This window comes from Phocoena phocoena, chromosome X, assembly GCF_963924675.1.
Source record: "Phocoena phocoena chromosome X, mPhoPho1.1, whole genome shotgun sequence".
Taxonomy (NCBI): Eukaryota; Metazoa; Chordata; class Mammalia; order Artiodactyla; family Phocoenidae; genus Phocoena; species Phocoena phocoena.
Window position 1 is genome coordinate 73108912 of NC_089240.1, and position 22732 is coordinate 73131643.

A 22732-nucleotide genomic window follows, 5' to 3' on the forward strand; every position below is an offset into this window, starting at 1 on the left:
CTCCAGCATTTATTCTTTCTAGATTTTTTTGATGATGGCCATTCTGACTGGTGTGAGATGATATCTCATTGTAGTTTTGATTTGCATTTCTCTAGTGATTAATGATGTTGAGCATTCTTTCATGTGTTGGTTGGCAGTCTGTATATCTCCTTTGGAGAAATGTCTATTTAGGTCTTCTGCCCATTTTTGGATTGGGTTGTTTGTTTTTTGTTATTGAGATGCATGAGCTGCTTGTAAATCTTGGAGATTAATCCTTTGTCAGTTGCTTCATTTGCAAATATTTTCTCCCATTCTGAGGGTTGTCTTTTGGTATAGTTTATGGTTTCCTTTGCTGTGCAAAAGCTTTGAAGTTTCATTAGGTCCCATTTGTTTATTTTTGTTTTTATTTCCATTTCTCTAGGAGATGGGTCCAAAAGGATCTTGCTGTGATTTATGTCATAGAGTGTTCTGCCTATGTTTTCCTCTAAGAGTTTGATAGTTTCTGGCCTTACATTTAGGTCTTTAATCCATTTTGAGCTTATTTTTGTGTATGGTGCTAGGGAGTGATATAATCTCATACTTTTACATATACCTGTCCAGATTTCCCGTCACCACTTATTGAAGAGGCTGTCCTTTCACCACTGTACATTCCTGCCTCCTTTATCAAAGATATGGTGACCATATGTGCATGGGTTTATCACTGGGCTTTCTATCTTTTTCCATTGATCTATATTTCTGTTTTTGTGCAGGTACCATACTGTCTTAATTACTGTAGCTTTGTAGTATAGTCTGAAGTCAGGGAACCTGATTCCTCCAGCTCCGTTTTTCGTTCTCAAGATTGCTTTGGCTATTCGCGGTCTTTTGTGTTTCCATACAAATAGTGAAATTTTTTGTTATAGTTCTGTGAAAAATGCCAGTGGTAGTTTGATAGTGATTGCATAGAATATGTAAATTGCTTTAAGTAGCATAGTCGTTTGCACAGTGTTGATTCTTCCAATCCAAGAATATGGTATATCTCTCCATCTATTTGTATCATCTTTAATTTCTTTCATCAGTGTCTACAATTTTCTGCATACAGGTCTTTGTCTCCTTAGGTAGGTTTATTCCTAGATAATTTATTCTTTGTGTTGCAGCAGTAAATGGGAGTGTTTTCTTGATTTCACTTTCAGATTTTTCATCATTAGTGTATAGGAATGCCAGAGATTTCTGTGCATTAATTTTGTATCCTGCTACTTTACCAAATTCATTGATTAGCTCTAGTAGTTTTCCGGTAGCATCTTTAGGATTCTCTCTATATATTATCTGTCATCTGCAAACAGTGACAGCTTTACTTCTTCTTTTCCAATTTGGATTCCTTTTATTTCCTTTCCTTCCCTGATTGCTGTGGCTAAAACTTCCAAAACTATGTTGAATAAGAGTGGTGAGAGTGGGCAACCTTGTCTTGTTCCTGATCTTAGTGGAAATGCTTTCAGTTTTTCACTATTGAAGATGATGTTGCCTGTGAGTTTGTCATATATGGCCTCTAATATGTTGAGGTAATTTCCCTCTATGCCTACTTTCTGGAGGGTTTTTATCATAAATGGGTGTTGAATTTTGTCAAAAGTTTTCTCTGCATTTATTGAGATGATCATATGGTTTTTCTCCTACAAATTGTTAAAGTGGTGTATCACGTTGATTGATTTGCGTGTATTGAAGAATCCTTGCATTCCTGGAATAAACCCCAATTGATCATGGCATATGATCCTTTTAATGTGCTGTTGGATTCTATTTGCTAGTATTTTGTTGAGGATTTTTGCATCTATGTTCATCAGTGATATTGGCCTGTAGTTTTCTTTCTTTGTGACATCCTTGTCTGGTTTTGGTGTCAGGGTGATGGTGGCCTCGTAGAATGAGTTTGGGAGTGTTCCTCCCTCTGCTGTATTTTGGAAGAGTGTGAGAAGGGTAGGTGTTAGCTCTACTCTAAATGTTTGATAGAATTCGCCTGTGAAACCAGTTGTTCCTGGGCTTTTGTTTGTTGGAAGATTTTTAATCACAGTTTCAATGTCAGTGCTTGTGATTGGTCTGCTCATATTTTCTATTTCTTCCTGATTCAGTCTTGGCAGGTTGTGCATTTCTAAGAATATTTCCATTTCTTCCAGGTTGTCCATTTTATTGGCATAGAGTTGATTGTAGTAATCTCTCACGATCTTTTGTATTTCTGCAGTGTCAGTTGTTACTTCTCCTTTATCATTTCTAATTCTATTGATTTTATTCTTCTCCCTTTTTTTCTTCATGAGTCTCGCTAATGGTTTATCAATTTTTTTATCTTCTCAAAGAACCAGCTTTTAGTTTTATTGATCTCTGCTATCGTTTCCTTCATTTCTTTATCATTTATTTCAGATCTGATTTTTATGATTTTCTTCCTTCTTCTAACTTTGGGATTTTTTTCTTCTTTCTCTAATTGCTTTAGCTGCAAGGTTAAGTTTTTTATTTGAGATGTTTCCTGTTTCTTAAGGTACGATTGTATTGCTATAAATTTCCCTCTTAGAACTGCCTTTGCTGCATCCCATAGGTTTTGAATCATCGTGTCTCCATTGGCATTTGTTTCTACGTATTTTTTTATTTCCTCTTTGATTTCTTCAGTGATTGCTTCTTTATTAAGTAGTGTATTGTTTAGCCTCCATGTGTTTGTATTTTTTTACAGATCTTTTCCTGAAATTGATAACTAGTCTCATAGTGTTGTGGTAGGAAAAGATACTTGATACAATTTCAATTTTCTTAAATTTACCAAGGCTTGATTTGTGACCCAAGATATGATCTATCCTGGAGAATGTTCTATGAGAACTTGAGGAAAATGTGTATTCTGTTGTTTTTGGATGGAATGTCCGATAAATATAAATTAAGTCCATCTTGTTTAATGTATCATTTAAAGCTTGTGTTTCCTTGTTTATTTTCATTTTGGATGATCTGTCCATTGGTGAAAGTGGGGTGTTAAAGTCCCCTACTATGAATGTATTACTGTTGATTTCCCCTTTTATGGCTGTTAATATTTCCCTTATGCATTGAGATGCTCCTATGTTAGGTGCATAAATATTTACAATTGTTATATATTCTTCTTGGATGGATCCCTTGATCATTATGTAGTGTCCTTTGTCAATTCTAATAGTTTTTATTTTAAAGTCTATTTTGTCTGATATGAGAATTACTATGCCAGCTTTCTTTTGGTTTCCATTTGCATGGAATATCTTTTTCCATCCCCCCACTTTCAGTCTGTATGTGTCTCTAGGTCTGAAGAGGGTCTCTTGTAGACAGCATATATAGGGTTCTTGTTTTTATATCCATTCAGCCAGTCTGTGTTTTGTTGGGAGCATTTAATCCATTTATATTTAAGGTAATTATCAATATGTATGTTCCTATTCTCATTTTGTTAATTGTTTTGGGTTTGTTATTGTATGTCTTTTCCTTCTCTTGTGTTTCTTGCCTTGAGAAAGTTCTTTAGCATTTGTTGTGAAGCTGGTTTTGTGGTGCTGAACTCTCTCAGCTTTTGCTTGTCTGTAAAGATTTTACTTTCTCCATCAAGTCTGAATGAGATCGTTGCAGGGTAGAGTAATCTTGGTTGTAGATTTTTCTCCTTCATCGCTTTAAATATGTCCTGCCTGTCCCTTCTGGCTTGCAGAGTTTCTGATGAAACATCAGCTCTTAACCTTATGGGGATTCCCTAATGTGTGCTATTTCTTGTTTTTCCCTTGCTGCTTTCAATATGTTATCTTTGTATTTAATTTTTGACAGTTTGATTAATATGTGTCTTGGCATGTTACTCCTTGGATTTTTCCTGTATGGGATTCTCTGTGCCTCCTGGACTTGATTAACTATTTCCTTTCCCATATTAGGGAAGTTTTCAACTATAATCTCTTCAAATATTTTATGTTGTCCCAGGGGTCTCTGAGACTGTCCTCAGTTATTTTCATTCGTTTTTTTTTATTCTGCTCTGCAGTAGTTATTTCCACTATTTTATCTTCCAGGTCACTTATCCCTTCTTCTGCCTCAGTTATCCTGCTATTGATCTCTTCTAGAGTATTTTTCATATCATTTATTTTGTTGTTCATTGTTGCTTGTTTCATCTTTAGTTCTTCTAGGACCTTGTTAAATGTTTCTTGCATTTTGTCTGTTCTATTTCCAAGATTTTGGATCATCTTTACTGTCATTATTCTGACTTCTTTTTCAGGTAGACTGCCTATTTCCTCTTCATTTGTTAGGTCTCGTGGGTTTTTACCTTGCTCCTTCATCTGCTGTGTATTTTTCTGTCTTCTCATTTTGCTTATCTTACTATGTTTGGGGTCTCCTTTTTGCAAGCTGCAGGTTCGTAGTTCCCGTTGTTTTTGGTGTCCATCCCCAGTGGCTAAAGTTGTTTCAGTGGGTTGTGTAGGCTTTCTGGTGGAGGGGACTAGTGCCTGTGATGTGGTGGATGAGGCTGGATCTTGTCTTTCTGGTGGGCACGTCCACGTCTGGTGGTGTGTGTTGAGGTATCTGTGGACTTATTATGTTTTTAGGCAGCCTCTCTGATAATGGGTGTGGTTGTGTTACTGTCTTGCTAGTTGTTTGGCATAGGGTGTCCATCACTGTAGCTTGCTGGTCGTTGCCTGAAGGTGGGTGTTGGTTTTGAGATGAAGATCTCTGGGAGATTTTCACCATTTGATATTACGTGCAGCTGGAAGGTCTCTTGTGGACCTGTTTTCTGAAGTTGGCTCTCCCACCTCAGAGGCACAGCACTGACTCCTGGCTATAGCACCAAGAGTGGTGTGATCACAATTTTGAAAGGACATTGTAGTGGATAAGGCAATCTTGGCCCAGATCCCTACTCTGGAGCACATAGCCCTCGCCAGCTACAACAAATATCACTCTGGACTTTATTCTATAGGCAGTGGTGGACCACTAAAATTTTTTAATGTGGGTGAGTGATGTGATAATAATGCTATTCAAGAAAACATTACTGAGGAGTAATAGATTATGGGATGTACTGGAGGTGGGGTAGAATTAGAGCCTGGGAGATTACTTAAGAAGTTATTTAAGTAATCTAGCTAAGCAGGAATGTAGACCTATAAAAAAGTGATTGTGAAATTCTTAGTTCATTTTTACGGAATCAAGATACCCCTTTTAGTTTCGTAATGTATGAGTTTGTAGTAATGCTGCTTAAAATCTTCTGTGTTTGAAATTACTGGTAGCAGGAATTCTAACTAAAAAGTTAAATGCACTCTGTCTATAAAATCTGATTATTTCATGTGGAAATTTTTGAAGTTCCTATGCTCTCAATTCAATTGCAACCAGCCAAAGGAAACCTTTTTTTTAAATGTATCAGTCTTCCTGAGATACATGGCAGCTGTTAAAAAAAAACCCCAGCACATATAACTAAATTAAGGCTCTGTTCCTTACAAACATAGAGAGTAATAACTTGTTAAAAGGTTGTGTAATTTGACAGAGTTGAAGGGGCTTCATTACTAGGATCACCAACAGGAAGAATGGTGGTATAGATCATGTTGAAATGATACCTTTAACTAGAGAAAGCCATTATTTATGACAATCTGTTTGCACAAATTTCTACACTCTTAATGGAAACATGGTTTTCCAAAAAATATCAAAGACCTAGGAGAGTAACAAAGAAAAAGGCACAAATAAATTGAAATGAAAGGGAATAAGTAGAACATAGTTTGGAGAGCTGGAATCTGGCATGATGATTCTGTTCTTATTTATTGGTTCCAGACATAATATATTATTCACAGGAACAAAAGCCATGGAATTTCACAAGCCGCAAAAGATGGAGTTCCTTGTCTGATCATCAACATGGTGTAGTATTCCTAACATTTTGCTGGAACGATCTGTTCACATCTATCTCCCAGCTGTGTGTGTTTGTTTATCTCTAGCTATAGCAGTTTTGAGGTCAGACATTATTACCAAAATGTTTGGAATTCTGACTTAAAAAAGGTTATAAAAGAGATAAATTTCTTTAGGGCTTCTATTTCATTTGATCCATTTGAGTTAGTGGCCCCCTTTAGCAACCTCAAGCTATTGGTTGAAGCAGAAAAAGAATGGTTTGTATCTCTCTCTGAATTTATTGTTAATAGGACTGTGACAGAATTTGGGAAATCAGAAAGTATGTGCCACCTTATAAGTCATTCATTAACCCCCAGCTCTGTGAAGAATAATTTTTATTGTGTGTGCATGCTTGTGTGTGTGTGTGTGTGTGTGTGTGTGTCCTCTATTAATGATCTGGCCTAGTTATTTAATTTCAAATTATTTTTCTGTCACCCAAGCACTAACTAACTAGTGTCATAACTCGTGTATGATCAGATAAAGATGCTTTTGAGCAGGATGGATAGGAGTCAGAATTCTCCTTTGTAACTATCTATTTTACTGGGCTATAATGAAATATTGGATGCTTATAGTTCAACTATGTCATCTTAGTATCTTAACTGAGGACAATATTCTCCACGGCAATTTTAGGGGAAAATCATGCCCACTGGATATTTTTTTAGTGTTGTATGGCAATACCTCATAATTCCCTAAACCCTGTCCATCTTGGCAATGATACTGCTCTCAGAAGAAAGGCAGCTCAATTTAAAGTAAAACTTCATATGTTGTGGAAGAATGCTTAACCATGTCAACACTCTGACAGCCAGATTTTTCTGGTCCTAGAAATTTAGAGAGTGTAGTTTTTTTTTTTTTAACATCTTTATTGGGGTATAATTGCTTTACAATGGTGTGTTAGTTTCTGCTTTATAACAAAGTGAATCAGTTATACATATACATATGTTCCCATATGTCTTCCCTCTTGCGTCTCCCTCCCTCCCACTCTCCCTATCCCACCCCTCCAGGCTGTCACAAAGCACCGAGCTAATATCCCTGTGCCATGCAGCTGCTTCCCACTAGCTATCTGCCTTACTACGTTTGTTAGTGTGTATATGTCCATGCCTCTCTCTCGCCCTGTCACAGCTCACCCTTCCCCCTCCCCATATCCTCAAGTCCGTTCTCCAGTAGGTCTGCGTCTTTATTCCAGTCTTACCCCTAGGTTCTTCATGACATTTTTTTTTCTTATATTCCATATATATGTGTTAGCATACGGTATTTGTCTTTCTCTTTCTTACTTACTTCACTCTGTATGACAGACTCTAGGTCTATCCATCTCATTACAAATAGCTCAATTTCGTTTCTTTTTAAGGCTGAGTAATATTCCATTGTATATATGTGCCACATCTTCTTTATCCATTCATCCAATGATGGACACTTGTCTCCATCTCTGAGCTATTGTAAATAGAGCTGCAATGAACATTTGGGTACATGACTATTTTTGAATTTTGGTTTTTTCAGGGTATATGCCCAGTAGTGGGATGGCTGGGTCATATGGTAATTCTATTTGTAGTTTTTTAAGGAACCTCCATACTGTTCTCCATGGTGGCTGAACCAATTCACATTCCCACCAGCAGTGCAAGAGTGTTCCCTTTTCTCCACACCCTCTCCAACATTTATTGTTTCTAGATTTTTTGATGATGGCCATTCTGACTGGTGTGAGATGATATCTCATTGTAGTTTTGATTTGCATTTCTCTAATGATTAATGATGTTGAGCATTCTTTCATGTGTTTGTTGGCATTCTGTATATCTTCTTTGGAGAAATGTCTATTTAAGTCTTCTGCCCATTTGTGGATTGGGTTGTTTGTTTTTTTGTTATTGAGCTGCATGAGCTGCTTGTAAATTTTGGAGATTAATCCTTTGTCAGTTGCTTCATTTGCAAATGTTTTCTCCCATTCTGAGGGTTGTCTTTTGGTCTTGATTATGGTTTCCTTTGCTGTGCAAAAACTTTGAAGGTTCATTAGGTCCCATTTGTTTATTTTTGTTTTTATTTCCATTACTCTAGGAGGTGGGTCAGAAAGGATCTTGCTGTGATTTATGTCATAGAGTGTTCTTCCTATGTTTTCCTCTAAGAGTTTGATAGTTTCTGGCCTTACATTTAGGTCTTTAATCCATTTTGAGCTTATTTTTGTGTATGGTGTTAGGGAGTGATGTAATCTCATACTTTTACATGTACCTGTCCAGTTTTCCCAGCACCATTTATTGAAGAGGCTGTCCTTTCTCCACTGTACATTTCTGCCCCCTTTATCAAAGATAAGGTGTCCATATGTGCGTGGGTTTATCTCTGGGCTTACTATCCTGTTCCACTGATCTATCTTTCTGTTTCTGTGCCAGTACCATACTGTCTTGATTACTGTAGCTTTGTAGTATAGTCTGAAGTCAGGGAGCCTGATTCCTCCAGCTCCTTTTTTCGTTCTCAAGATTGCTTTGGCTATTTGGGGTCTTTTGTGTTTCCATACAAATTGCGTTTTTTTTTGTTCTAGTTCTGTGAAAAATGCCAGTGGTAGTTTGATAGGGATTACATTGAATCTGTAGATTGCTTTGGGTAGTAGAGTCATTTTCACAATGTTGATTCTTCCAATCCAAGAGCATGGTATATCTCTCCATCTATTTGTATCATCTTTAATTTCTTTCATCAGTGTCTTATAATTTTATGCATATAGGTCTTTTGTCTCCTTAGGTAGGTTTATTCCTAGATATTTTACTCTTTTTGTTGCAGTGGTAAATGGAAGTGTTTTCTTGATTTCACTTTCAGATTTTTCATCATTAGTATATAGGAATGACAGAGATTTCTGTGCATTAATTTTGTATCCTGCTACTTTACCAAATTCATTGATTAGCTCTAGTAGTTTTCTGGTAGCATCTTTAGGATTCTCTATGTATAGTATCATGTCATCTGCAAACAGTGACAGCTTTACTTCTTCTTTTCCGATTTGGATTCCTTTAATTTCCTTTTCTTCTCTGATTGCTGTGGCTAAAACTTCCAAAACTATGTTGAATAAGAGTGGTGAGAGTGGGCAACCTTGTCTTGTTCCTGATCTTAGTGGACATGCTTTCAGTTTTTCACCATTGAGGATGATGTTTGCTGTGGGCTTGTCATATATGGCCTTCATTATGTTGAGGAAAGTTCCCTCTATGCCTACTTTCTGCAGTGTTTTTATCCTAAATGGTGTTGAATTTTGTCGAAAGCTTTCTCTGTGTCTATTGAGATAAGCATATGGTTTTTCTCCTTCAATTTGTTAATATGGTTTATCACATTGATAGATTTGCATATATTGAAGAATCCTTGCATTCCTGGGATAAACCCCACTTGATCATGGTGTATGATCCCTTTAATGTGCTGTTGGATTCTGTTTGCTAGTATTTTGTTGAGGATTTTTGCATCTATGTTCATCAGTGATATTGGCCTGTAGTTTTCTTTCTTTGTGACGTCCTTGTCTGGTTTTGGTATCAAGGTGATGGTGGCCTTGTAGAAGAAATTTGGGAGTGTTCCTCCCTCTGATATATTTTGGAAGAGTTTGAGAAGGATAGGTGTTAGCTCTTCTCTAAATGTTTGATAGAATTCACCTGTGAAGCCATCTGGTCCTGGACTTTTGTTTGTTGGAAGATTTTTAATCACAGTTTCAATTTCAGTGCTTGTGATTGGTCTGTTCATATTTTCTATTTCTTCTTGATTCAGTCTTGGCAGGTTGTGCATTTCTAAGAATTTGTCCATTACTTCCAGATTGTCCATTTTATTGGCATAGAGTTGCTTGTAGTAATCTCTCATGATTTTTTTTATTTCTGCAGTGTCAGTTGTTACTTCTCCTTTTTCATTTCTAATTCTATTGATTTGAGTCTCCTCCCTTTTTTTCTTGATGAGTCTGGCTAGTGTTTTATCTATTTTGTTTATCTTCTCAAAGAACCAGCTTTTAGTTTTATTGATCTTTGCTATCGTTTCCTTCATTTCTTTTTCATTTATTTCTGATCTGATTTTTATGAATTCTTTCCTTCTGCTAGCTTTGGGTTTTATTTTGTTCTTCTTTCTCTAATTGCTTGAGGTGCAAATTTAGGTTGTTTATTCGAGATGTTTCCTGCTTCTTAAGGTGGGCTTGTATTGCTATAAAATTCCCCCTTAGAACTGCTTTTGCTGCATCCCATAGGTTTCGGGTCGTTGTGTCTCCACTGTCATTTGTTTCTAGGTATTTTTTATTTCCTCTTTGATTTACTCAGTGATCACTTCATTATTAAGTAGTGTATTGTTTAACCTCCATGTGTTTGTATTTTTTACAGTTTTTTTCCTGTAATTGATACCTAGTCTCATGGCATTGTGGTCGGAAAAGATACTTGATACAATTTCAAATTTCTTAAATTTACCAAGGCTTGATTTGTGACCCAAGATATGATCTATCCTGGAGAATGTTCCATGAGCACTTGAGAAAAATGTGTATTCTGTTGTTTTTGGATGGAGTGTCCTATAAATATCAATTAAGTCCATCTTGTTTAATGTATCATTTAAAGCTTGTGTTTCCTTATTTATTTTTATTTGGATGATCTGTCCATGGGTGAAAGTGGGGTGTTAAAGTCCCCTACTATGAATGTGTTACTGTTGATCTCCCCTTTTATGGTTGTTAGTATTTGCCTTATGTATTGAGGTGCTCCTATGTTGGGTGCGTAAATATTTACAATTGTTATATCTTCTTCTTGGATTTAACCCTTGATCATTATGTAGTGTCCTTCTTTGTCTCTTTTAATAGTCCTTATTTTAACGTCTATTTTGTCTGATATGAGAATTGCTACTCCAGCTTTCTTTTGGTTTCCATTTGCATGGAATATCTTTTTCCATCCCCTTACTTTCAGTCTGTATGTGTCTCTAGGTCTGAAGTGGGTCTCTTGTAGACAGCATACATAAGGGTCTTGTTTTTTTATCCATTCAGCCAATCTGTGTCTTTTGGTGGGAGCATTTAGTCCATTTACATTTAAGGTAATTATCGATATGTATGTTCCTATTCCCATTTTCTAAATTGTTTTGGGTTCGTTATTATAGGTCTTTTCCTTCTCTTGTGTTTCTTTTCTAGAGAAGTTTCTTTAGCATTTGTTGTAAAGCTGGTTTGGTGGTGCTGAACTCTCTCAGCTTTTGCTTGTCTGTAAAGGTTTTAATTTCTCCATCAAATCTGAATGAGATCCTTGCTGGGTAAAGTAGTCTTGGTTGCAGGTTTTTCTCCTTCATCACTTTCAGTATGTCCTGCCACTCCCTTCTGGCTTGTAGGGTTTCTGCTGAGAGATCAGCTGTTAACCTTATGGGGATTCCCTTGTGTGTTATTTGTTGTTTTTCCCTTGCTGCTTTTAATATGCTTTCTTTGTATTTAATTTTTGACAGTTTGATTAATATGTGTCTTGGCGTATTTCTCCTTGTATTTATCCTGTATGGGACTCTCTGTGCTTCCTGGACTTGATTAACTATTTCCTTTCCCATATTAGGGAAGTTTTCAACTATAATCTCTTCAAATATTTTCTCAGTCCCTTTCTTTTTCTCTTCTTCTTCTGGAACCTCTAAAATTCGAATGTTGGTGCGTTTAATGTTGTCCCAGAGGTCTCTGAGACTGTCCTCAGTTCTTTTCATTCTTTTTTCTTTATTCTGCTCTGCAGTAGTTATTTCCACTACTTTATCTTCCAGGTCACTTATCCGTTCTTCTGCTTCAGTTATTCTCCTATTGATCCCTTCTAGAGTATTTTTAATTTCATTTATTGTGTTGTTCATCATTGCTTGTTTCATCATTATTTCTTCTAGGTCCTTGTTAACTGTTTCTTGCATTTTGTCAATTCTACTTCCAAGATTTCGGACCTTCCTTACTATCATTATTCTGTCTTCTTTTTCAGGTAGACTGCCTATTTCCTCTTCATTTGTTAGGTCTCGTGCATTTTTATCTTGGTCCTTCATCTGCTGTGTGTTTTCCTGTCTTCTCATTTTGCTTATCTTACTGTGTTTGGGGTCTCCTTTTTGCAGGCTGCAGGTTCGTAGTTCCCGTTGTTTTTGATGTCTGTCTGCAGTGGCTAAGGTTGGTTCAGTGGGTTGTGTAGGCTTCCTGGTGGAGGGGACTAGTGCCTGTGTTGTGGTGGATGAGGCTGGATCTTGTCTGTCTTGTGGGCAGTTTCACGTCTGGTGGTGTGTTTTGGGGTGTCTGTGGCCTTATTATGATTTTAGGCAGCCTCTCTGCTAATGGGTGGGGTTGTGTTCCTGTTTTGCTAGTTGTTTGGCATAGGTTGTTCAGCACTGTGGCTTGCTGGTCATTGAGTGAAGCTGGGTGCTGGTGTTAAGACGGAGGTCTCTGGGAGATTTCCGCCATTTAATATTATGTGGAGCTGGGAGGTCTCTTGTTGACTAGTGACCTGAAGTTGGCTCTCCTACCTCAGAGGCAGAGCCCTGACTCCTGACTGGAGCTCCAAGAGCCTTTCATCCACACGGCTCAGAATAAAAGGGAGAAAAAGTAGAGAGAATTAGTAGAAGTATAAGGAAAGAAAGAAGGAAAGGAGGAAAGGAAGGAGGGAGGGAGTGAAGGAGGAAGGAAGGAAGGAGGTAAAGATGGAAAAAAGACAGAAAGAAAGAAGATACAGTAAAAATGAAATAAAGTATAATATAGTTATTGAATTAAAAAACATTTAGAAAAAAAAAAAAGGGACAGATAGAACCTTAGGACAAATGTTGGAAGCAAAGCTATACAGAGAAAATCTTACACAGAAGCATACACATACACCCTCACAAAAAGAGGTAAAGGGGAAAAATCATAAATCTTGCTCTCAGAGACCACCTCCTCAATTTGGGGTGATTCGTTGTCTAAAGGAGGGAAGGAAGGAAGGAAAGAAAGAAAGAAACAACGAAGGTAAAGTATAATAAAGCTATTACAATTAAAATTAATTATTAAGAAAATACGTTTTTAAAAAAAACCATGGACGGATAGAGCCCTAGGACAAATGGTGGAAGCAAGATTATACAGACAAGATCTCACACAGAAGCATACACGTACACATTCACAAAAATAGGAAAAGGGAAAAAAATCATAGATCTTGCTCCTGAAGTCCACCTCCTCAATTTGGGATCATTCCTTGTCTATTCAGGTATTCCACAGATGCAGGGTATATCAAGTTGATTGTGGAGCTTTAATCTGCTGCTTCTGAGGCTGCTGGGAGAGATTTCCCTTTCTCTTCTTTGTTCTCACAGCTCACAGGAGCTCAGCTTTGGATTTGGCCCTGCCTCTGCGTGTAGGTCGCTGGAGGGCGTCTGTTTTTTGCTCAGACAGGACGGGGTTAAAGGAGCTGCTGATTCGGGGGCTCCGGCGCACTAAGGCCGGGGGGGAGGGGGGTGGAGGGAGGGGCACTGCGTGCGGGGCGGGCCTGCGGCGGCAGAGGCCGGCGTGACGTTGCTCCAGCCTGAGGCCCGCCGTGCGTTCTCCCGGGGAAGTTGTCCCTGGATCCCGGGAACTTGGCAGTGGCGGGCTGCACAGGCTCCGCGGAAGAGGGGTGTGGAGAGTGACCTGTGCTCGCACACAGGCCCCTTGGTGGCAGCAGCAGCAGCCTTAGCGTCTCCCGCCCGTCTCTGGGGTCCATGCTTCTAGCCGCGGCTCGCGCCCGTCTCTGGGGTTCGCGCTTTTAGCCGCGGCTCGCGCCCGTCTCTGGAGTTCCTTTAAGCAGCGCTCTTAAACCCCTCTCCTCGCGCACCAGGAAACAAAGAGGGAAGAAAAAGTCTCTTGCCTCTTCGGCAGGTGCAGACTTTTTCCCGGACTCCCTCCCGGCTAGCCGTGGTGCACTAATCCCTTCAGGCTATGTTCAAGCCGCCAACCCCAGTCCTCTCCGTGTGCTCCGTCTGAAACCGAAACCCGAGCCTCAGCTCGCAGCCCCGCCCGCCCCGGTGGGTGAGCAGACAAGCCTCTCGGGCTGGTGAGTTCCCGTCGGCACCGATCCTCTGTGTGGGAATCTCCCCGCTTTGCCCTCTGCACCCGTCGCTGTGCACTCCTCCGCGGTCCCGAAGCTCCCGCCTCCGCCTCCCGCAGTCTCCGCCCGCGAAGTGGCTTCCTAGTGTGTGGAAACTTTTCCTCCTTCACAGCTCCCTCCCACTGGTGCAAGTGCCGTCCTTATTCTTTTGTCTGTGTTTTTTCTTTTTTTCTTTTGCCCTACCCAGGTACGTGGGGAGTTTCTTGCCTTTTGGGAGGTCTGAGATCTTCTGCCAGCCTTCAGTAGGTATTCTGTAGGAGTTGTTCCACGTGTAGATGTATTTCTGGTGTATCCGTGGGGAGGAAGGCGATCTCCGCGTCTCTCCGCGTGTTACTCTTCTGCCATCTTCAAGCCGTCCGAGAGTGTAGTTTTAATATGGAAATAACAATACCAAAACCTTTTATTATACTTGGTTATTAAAAATGTAATAGACTGGTATGTTTCAAAAATGACAAAGGTCTTGAGTTGTCACACTGCATTTTATGAGGCAAAGTAATGTAAACTTTGAAAAATAGTCTTGCAAGATACCTTGTGTCCTTTGAATATTCAAGAATAAGAGCCAGGTTCTCATGGTACCTATTTACTGTGCCTTGTAACTCATATAGCAAATGTTCATGTTGTTGTTTGTTGTTTCAGGTAGCTCCAAGTAATTATACATTCTGATAGCTAATAGAGACATAGTTATCTATCTATCTATCTATCTATACATATATATATATTTCAAAACATGTAGGAACATATACATACAATTGAATATTATTATCCTAGTGGGCATAATTTAGACTTTCTTCTTTTGTCTATATTTCTCCAGAGTTTTAGAATTAATCTCTTTAAAGTTTTAGATTTAAAAGAATTAGCATTCACATTTATTAAAATGTTATACAAATGGAAGCCTCTGAGATGTGACCATACATTTATTCATACGTTTGCATCAATATACCTATGGTTAACTTCATTTGCTCCTTAAATTGCAAATAGGACTAATTCTGTTGCAAAATTTTTCACATAATTATGTTTAATATAGCACATTTCTTTTCCTTCTAAAACTAAGATTCTGTATATGTCTAAGATTCTTGACATATACCTCTTCAGTAAGCATAAGCATAAGCTGATGATAAAGAATGGCACCATCATTCTTTATCGTCATTCTTTATTTAAAGAGTAAAACAAAACAAACACAGAAATATTGGCAGCTCCAGTGTTTGAGTGAACCATCTCTTTCCCCACTTCTTATGTTTGCTGTCATGTCTTGGCAGGAAGGTCAGGCAGAATGTGATTGTGGAGAGAATGCAAAATAGTCCTACTACTAGAAAACCATGCACAATTACTAGTGTTGGGCAAGTAAAGTAGAGCTTTTTCTTCCTCCTGGCAGTGTCCCTCACAATACCCATTGGTTATTCTGCAGTCATTCACTGGGAACCACCAACTACCCACTACTATGTCAGGCACCAAGGAATGCAAAAAAGTTACGAATAATACAAAAAAAGAATAATACATAGTTTCTTCAAGTAAGGAGCTTGCAGCCTAGATAGGGGAGACATGATTAACATATAAAATTAATATATGACAAGTCAATAAATTATTATCTTGGAAGTAATTATTCCATGTAGACTCATTGAAAGTTAATGGTGGATTGAACCTCATATTTTTAAGGACAATATTTTTAGAACAGTTTTAGGTTTATAATAAAGTTGAGAGGAAGGTATAGAGATTTCCCATATACCCCCTACATCCACAAATGCATAGTCTCCCCTATTATCAATATCACTCAGCAGAATGGTACAATTGTTACTAAGGATGAACCTACATTGACCCAACATTAGAATCCGAAGTCTATAGTATACCTTAGAGTTCATTCTTTGTGTCGTGCATTCTGTGTGTTTAGACAAATGTATAATGACATATATGCATCATTATGATGTTACACAGTATTTTCAGTGCCTTAAAAATTCTGTGCTCTCCCTATTTGTCCCTGGCCCCTGCCTCCCACCCTAGCTCCATCCCTGACAACCACTGATATTTTTATTGTTTCAGTAATTTTGCCTTTTTCAGAAAGTCATATAGTTGGAATCATACAGTATATAGCCTTTAAGACTGGCTTATTTCACTTAGTGATATGCATTTAAGGTTCCTCCATGTCTTTTCATGACTTGCTAACTCATTTTTTTTTAGTGCTAAATAATATTCCATTGCCTGGATGTACCACATTATATTTATCCATTTACCTATTGAAGGACATCATGGCTGCTTCCATGAACCTCATTTTTAAGACAAGAATATTGATTCTGGGAGAGTGTAAAGTGACTCAGATAGGCATATAACTAGCTATAGATAAGTCCAGCTTTAATATCCAGACCTGATTCCTCATACAGTATTTTTTACATCATAATTTGGGCCAGACAAGCACTGGTCTTGCAATTTTCTCAGGTATTTCCTGATGTTATATATTACACCTTGATTATCATAAATATGCAGATTATCTTAAAATGCAGGGTTTTCTGACCAATAAACGTTTCAAGATATTTTGCTGGATTTTTTGGGTTTTATTTAAGTAGTATATAAATATTTATGATGCAAATGTCATAATGTTGAATACAAATAACAAAGAATCATTTTAGTAGCTCTATGGGCAACAGACCATGGCAGTGTTTGAGAACTACTATCTAGAAGAGTGGAGAATCCATTTCATAGCTGATTCTCTGGCACTTATGGCAGATACAAGGGAAAACCAACTACTTACAAGCCATGAGTGGCAGTGATCTTCAAGAAGCCAGTTACCTTTCTGGAAGGTGGTTTGTTATCAATGTTTAATATTCTCATAGTGGCAGTTTAATACCTTTTAATGAACACAAAATACATTTGAATTGTCACTAGCTGCTACACAGAAGTTAGCACTGTAGCTTAATTTTAGACCAAAATAGATTTGTAATTTGAGGCTAAGTTCCTATTTATTTTATTTCTAAAGGAAAATGGGTAGGAAGTTTTCCTCCTGAATTTGCTATCTAAACAAAATATATTTTATTCAATCTAACTTTGAAATGTATTGCTGGTTTTCCACACAGGCAAAATTGGCTTTCCAAAAAGCAGCAGGAATACAAGTCTTATAGCTGCAGTGAGGAGAACAAATCATGTAGAGAAAATGAAATTCCACAAAAATCACTGATCACTTTTTTATATTAATATCCTTAGTGAGAAATCTTAAACTGTATCTTCCTAAACATCTTCCAATTTCCTGAAATGCGTATTTCAAAAATACATTTAGTAAACTGAATTTCCTTTTCAATCTGGAATGTATCTGAAGGCAAATTATTTTTGTTATAAATTTGAACTTGGCTAGGTTTGTTTCTCTTTCTCTCCTATTAATTCTGTAAATGCTAATCTTTCTCATTTCTATTAATTGGTGATATCTGCTGCAGAGCAATACCAAATCATCTAAATGTAGGCCTCACTTCAGTTGATTACTGTTATTATTGATTTGCTAGTCAAAATTAAATTGAGCTAATGGATCACTATTTTTTTTTCAGCTTTCTTCTAAGAATGTGACTTTTTTCTGTGACTGTCTGTTTCTATAAATTAAAGTTATAGTTCAAATGTTATGTATTTTATTGTATAATATATATTTTTATTGGCACCATAGAGTCAAGCACATTTCAAAATAGAAATTAATTTTGGTTAACATGCTTGAAATGAAACTTAAATACTTTCTTTGAGCAACTATGGGAGAAAAATAGCCACAAATTTGGTAGTATGCCAGAATTAATAATCTTTTTCTTCTTTTATATCCTTGTTATCAGTTTTGATTTATAAGAGATCACTGACTTGACCAAATATGTTTTCTTTTGCTCTGATGAAATACACGTAGCATAAACTTTACAATTGTAACAATACTGTTCAGTGGCATTTAGTACAATACATTCACATTGTTGTGTAACTATCATCAAAAATATGGAACATTCCACAAACTTGCATTTTATCCTTGTGCAGGGGCCATGGTAATTTTCTCTGTTTTGTTCTAATTTTAACTTATGAGCTACTGAAGCTAACACCTAAATATGTTTTATAAAGTGTCAAAAATCTCTTTGAGACTAAGTAGAAAAAGTAAAATAAGTTGACTAGTGAAACAGTATTCAAACTCATTTTGGTATATGAACTGTTAGCTTTTAAGTATTTCTCTGGCTTATTGAATTTGATAGGTATCTGAGAGACCATATTTCATAGACTAGCAGGTAGGTTTCTTATCTGGTTGGCTGGTCTATTTGAAGAAATCCTGCACTTGAGGATAGAAGGGCTCTGGAAGGAGGCTGCTGTAACTGTTCTTAGCTTCCTGCCTTCTTGAACTAACTAGTTATGGGGACAGCTACTCTTGTCCTAATGTCAGAATTTTGAGGTGTTTTGTCACCCTTAATCTATATCTAATGCATACCCTCTCCTAGACTTATGATGGGATTTGCTGGGTGTGCCATTGCTGGTTTGAAAATGAGACCAATGGGAGGTCAGGGCTGCAAGGCCTTAGAAATTATCTTGAAAGGTCTACTCTATAAAAATGCTCAAATAAAGTACCCAGGGACGTGTATAACTTATAAGAAGTTGTACATGCCATTAGAAGCATTTTCATACCTCAAATTTTCATAAATAAGAAATGGCCTATTGAATGGTGCCAACAACATAATTAATGATTGTCAGTGATTATGTTTAAAAACCTGGAACATTTCTTATTTAAAAGGATATCACCAAAGACAAGTATAACTGATGATTACTCAACAAGATAGTAATTAGCTTTGTGTAAACTGTGAAAAATCCTGATATATATCAATATATATTGAATAGGTATTCCATAAAAATGAGTTTCATTATTCAAAAAGTTTAGAAAATGTAGTGTGCTCTCTGCCTCTTTTGGAAAATCACAGTAAATATTAGCATATTGTAAGCTTTGAAACTACCTGCATTAAAGAAGCCTGGAGCCAATGTACCTGAGTTTAAACCCCAACTTCAAGGTTTATTAGCTATGTGACATTAGATCTCTTTTTCAGTTTCTGTGATTGTTTACTTATCTGAAAAATGGAAATAGTGTTGGTACTACCCTCTGAAAGTTTTTGTGAAAATTAAATAAATAAATATGTAAAGAACTTACAACCGTGTGTGGCATACAGTATGGGCTATATGAAGTTTGTTATTTTCAACCCAGTGTTCTCTCAATTGCTCATGGAAATCCCTCATCCCTCACCTCCCCTTTTTTAAAATTTATTTCGTATTTTTTTACAGCTTTATTGGAGTATAATTGCTTTACAATGGTGTGATAGTTTCTGCTTTATAACACAGTGAATCAGTTATACATATACATATGTTCCAATATCTCTTCCTTCTTGCGTCTCCCTCCCTCCCACCCTCCCTATCCCACCCTTCTATGTGGTCACAAAGCACCGAGCTGATCTCCCTGTGCTTTGCGGCTGCTTCCCACTAGCTATCTATTTTAAGTTTGGTAGTGTATATATGTCCATGCCACTCTCTCACTTTGTCACAGCTTATCCTTCCCCCGCCCCATATCCTTAAGTCCATTCTCTAGTAGGTCTGTGTCTTTATTCCTGTCTTACGCCTAGGTTCTTCATGACATTATTTTTTCTTAAATTCCATATATATGTGTGAGCATACGGTATTTGTCTTCCTCTTTCTGACTTACTTCATTCTGTATGACAGATTCTAGGTCCATCCACCTCATTACAAATAGCTCAGTTTCGTTTCTTTTTATGGATGAGTAACATTCCATTCTATATATGTGCCACATCTTCTTTATCCATTCATCCGATGATGGACACTTAAGTTGTTTCCATCTCTTGGCTATTGTAAATAGAGCTGCAATGAACATTGTGGTACATGCCTCTTTTTGAATTATGGTTTTCTCAGGGTATATGCCCAGTAGTAGGATTGCTGGGTCAAATGGTAGTTCTATTTGTAGTTTTTTAAGGAACCTCCATACTGTTCTCCATAGTGGCTGTACCAATTCACATTCCCACCAGCAGTGCAAGAGTGTTCCATTTTCTCCACACCCTCTCCAGCATTTATTGTTTCTAGATGTTTTGATGATGGCCATTCGGGCTGGTGTGAGATGATATTTCATTGTAGTATTGATTTGAATTTCTCTAATGATTAATGATGTTGAGCATTCTTTCATGTGTTTCTTGGCAGTCTGTATATCTTCTTTGGAGAAATGTCTATTTAGGTCTTCTGCCCATTTTTGGATTGGGTTGTTTGATTTTTGTTATTGAGCTGAATGAGCTACTTGTAAATTTTGGAGATTAATCCTTTGTCAGTTGCTTCATTTGCAAATGTTTTCTCCCATTCTGAGGGTTGTCTTTTGGTCTTGATTATGGTTTCCTTTGCTGTGCAAAAACTTTGAAGGTTCATTAGGTCCCATTTGTTTATTTTTGTTTTAATTTCCATTTCTCTAGGAGGTGGACCAAAAAGGATCTTGCTGTGATTTATGTCATAGAGTGATCTGCTTATGTTTTCCTCTAAGAGTTTGATACTTTTTGGCCTTACATTTAGGTCTTTAATCCATTTAGAGCTTATTTTTGTGTATGGTGTTAGGATGTGATCTAATCTCATACTTTTACATGTACCTGTCTAGTTTTCCAAGCACCAGTTATTGAAGAGGCTGTCCTTTCTCCACTGTACATTGCTGCCTGCTTTATCAAAGATAAGGTGACCATATGTACGTGGGTTTATCTCTGAGCTTTCTATGCTGTTCCATTGATCTATATTTCTGTTTTTGTGCCAGTACCATACTGTCTTGATTACTGTAGCTTTGTAGTATAGTCTGAGCAGGGAGCTTGATTCTTCCAGCTCCGTTTTTCGTTCTCAAGATTGCTTTAGCTATTCTGGGTCTTTTGTGTTTCCATAAAAATTGTGAAATTTTTTGTTCTAGTTCTGTGAAAAATGCCGGTGGTAGTTTGATAGGGATTGCACTGAACCTGTAGATTGCTTTGGGTAGTAGAGTCATTTTCACAGTGTTGATTCTTCCAACCCAAGAACATGGTATATCTCTCCATCTATTTGTACCATCTTTAATTTCTTTCATCAGTGTCTTACAATTTTCTGCATAGAGGTATTTTGTCTCCTTAGGTAAGTTTATTCTGAGATATTTGATTCTTTTTGTTGCAATGGTATATGGGAGTGTTTTCCTAATTTCATTTTCAGATTTTTCATCATTAGTGTATAGGAATGCCAGAGATTTCTGAGCATTAATTTTGTATCCTGCTATTTTACCAAATTCATTGATTAGCTCTAGTAGTTTTCTGGTAGCATCTTTAGAATCTCTATGTATAGTATCATGTCATCTGCAAACAGTGACAGCTTTACTTCTTCTTTTCTGATTTGGATTCCTTTTATCGCCTTTTCTTCTCTGATTGCTGTGGCTAAAACTTCCAAAGCCATGTAGAATAAGAGTGGTGCGAGTGGGCAACCTTGTCTTGTTCCTGACCGTATTGGAAATGCTTTCAGTTTTTCACTGTTGAGTACTATGTTGGCTGTGACTTTGTCATATATGGCCTTTATTGTATTGATGTAAGTTCCCTCTATGCCTACTTTCTGGAGGGTTTTTATCATAAATGGGTGTTGCATTTTGTCGAAAGTTTTCTCTGCATCCATTGAGATGACGATATGGCTTTTTCTCCTTCAAGTTGTTAATATGGTGTATCAAATTGATTGATTTGCGTATATTGAAGAATCCTTGAATTCCTGGAATAAACCCCACTTGATCATGTTGTATGACCCTTTAAATGTGCTGTTCGATTCTGTTTGCTAGTATTTTGTTGAGGATTTTTGCATCTATGTTCATCCATCATATTGGCCTGTAGTTTGTTTGTGACATCTTTGTCTGGTTTCGGTATCAGGGTGATGGTGACCTCGTAGAATGAGTTTGGGTGTGTCCCTCTCTCTGCTATATTTTGGAAGTGTTTGAGAAGGATAGGTGTTAGCTCTTCTCTAAATGTTTGATAAATTCACCTGTGAAGCCATCTCGTCCTGGTCTTTTACTTGTTGGAAGATTTTTAATCAGTTTCAATTTCACTGCTTGTGATTTGTCTGCTCATATTTTCTATTTCTTCCTGATTCAGTCTTGGCAGGTTGTGAATTTCTAAGAATATTTCCATTTCTTCCAGGTTGTCCATTTTATTGGCATAGAGTTGATTGTAGTAATCTCTCACGATTTTTTTTATTTCTGCAGTGTCAGTTGTTACTTCTCCTTTTTCATTTCTATTGATTTGTCTTCTCGCTTTTTTTCTTGATGAGTGTGGCTAACGGTTTGTCAATTTTGTGTATCTTCTCAAAGAACCAGCTTTTAGTTTTATTGATCTTTGCTATCGTTTCCTTCATTTCTTTATCATTTATTTCAGATCTGACCTTTATTCTTTCTTTCCTTCTGCTAACTTTGGGGGTTCTTGTTCTTCTTTCTCTAATTGCTTTAGGTGCAAGTTTAGGATTTTTATTCGAGATGTTTCCTGTTTCATGAGGTAAGATTGTATTGCTATAAACATCCCTCTTAGAACTGCTTTTGCTGCATCCCATAGGTTTTGGGTCGTTGTGTCTCCATTGTCATTTGTTTCTAGGTATTTTTTGATTTCCTCTTTGATTTCTTCAGTGATCACTTCGTTATTAAGTAGTGTATGGTTTAGCCTCCATGTGTTTGTATTTTTTACAGATCTTTTCCTGGAATTGATATCTAGTCTCATAGCGTTGTGGTCGGAAAAGATACTTGATACAAGTTCAATTTTCTTAAATTTACCAAGGCTTGATTTGTGACCCAAGATATGATCTATCCTGGAGAATGTTCCATGAGCACTTGAGAAAAATGTGTATTCTGTTGTTTTTGGATGGAATGTCCGATAAATATCAATTAAGTCCATCTT

The 22732-nt window shown here is 37.3% G+C and overlaps 1 protein-coding gene and 1 non-coding gene across 2 annotated transcripts in view; one reads left to right on the top strand and one right to left on the bottom strand.

Moving 5' to 3' along the window:
- The window catches only part of DACH2 (dachshund family transcription factor 2), a 631698-nt gene that overhangs the window by 381685 nt on the left and 227281 nt on the right, over positions 1-22732 (top strand). The window lies entirely within an intron of this gene.
- On the bottom strand, positions 17769-17871 carry LOC136143222 (U6 spliceosomal RNA). The gene has a single exon (XR_010657911.1). It is a non-coding gene; the product is annotated as a U6 spliceosomal RNA (small nuclear RNA).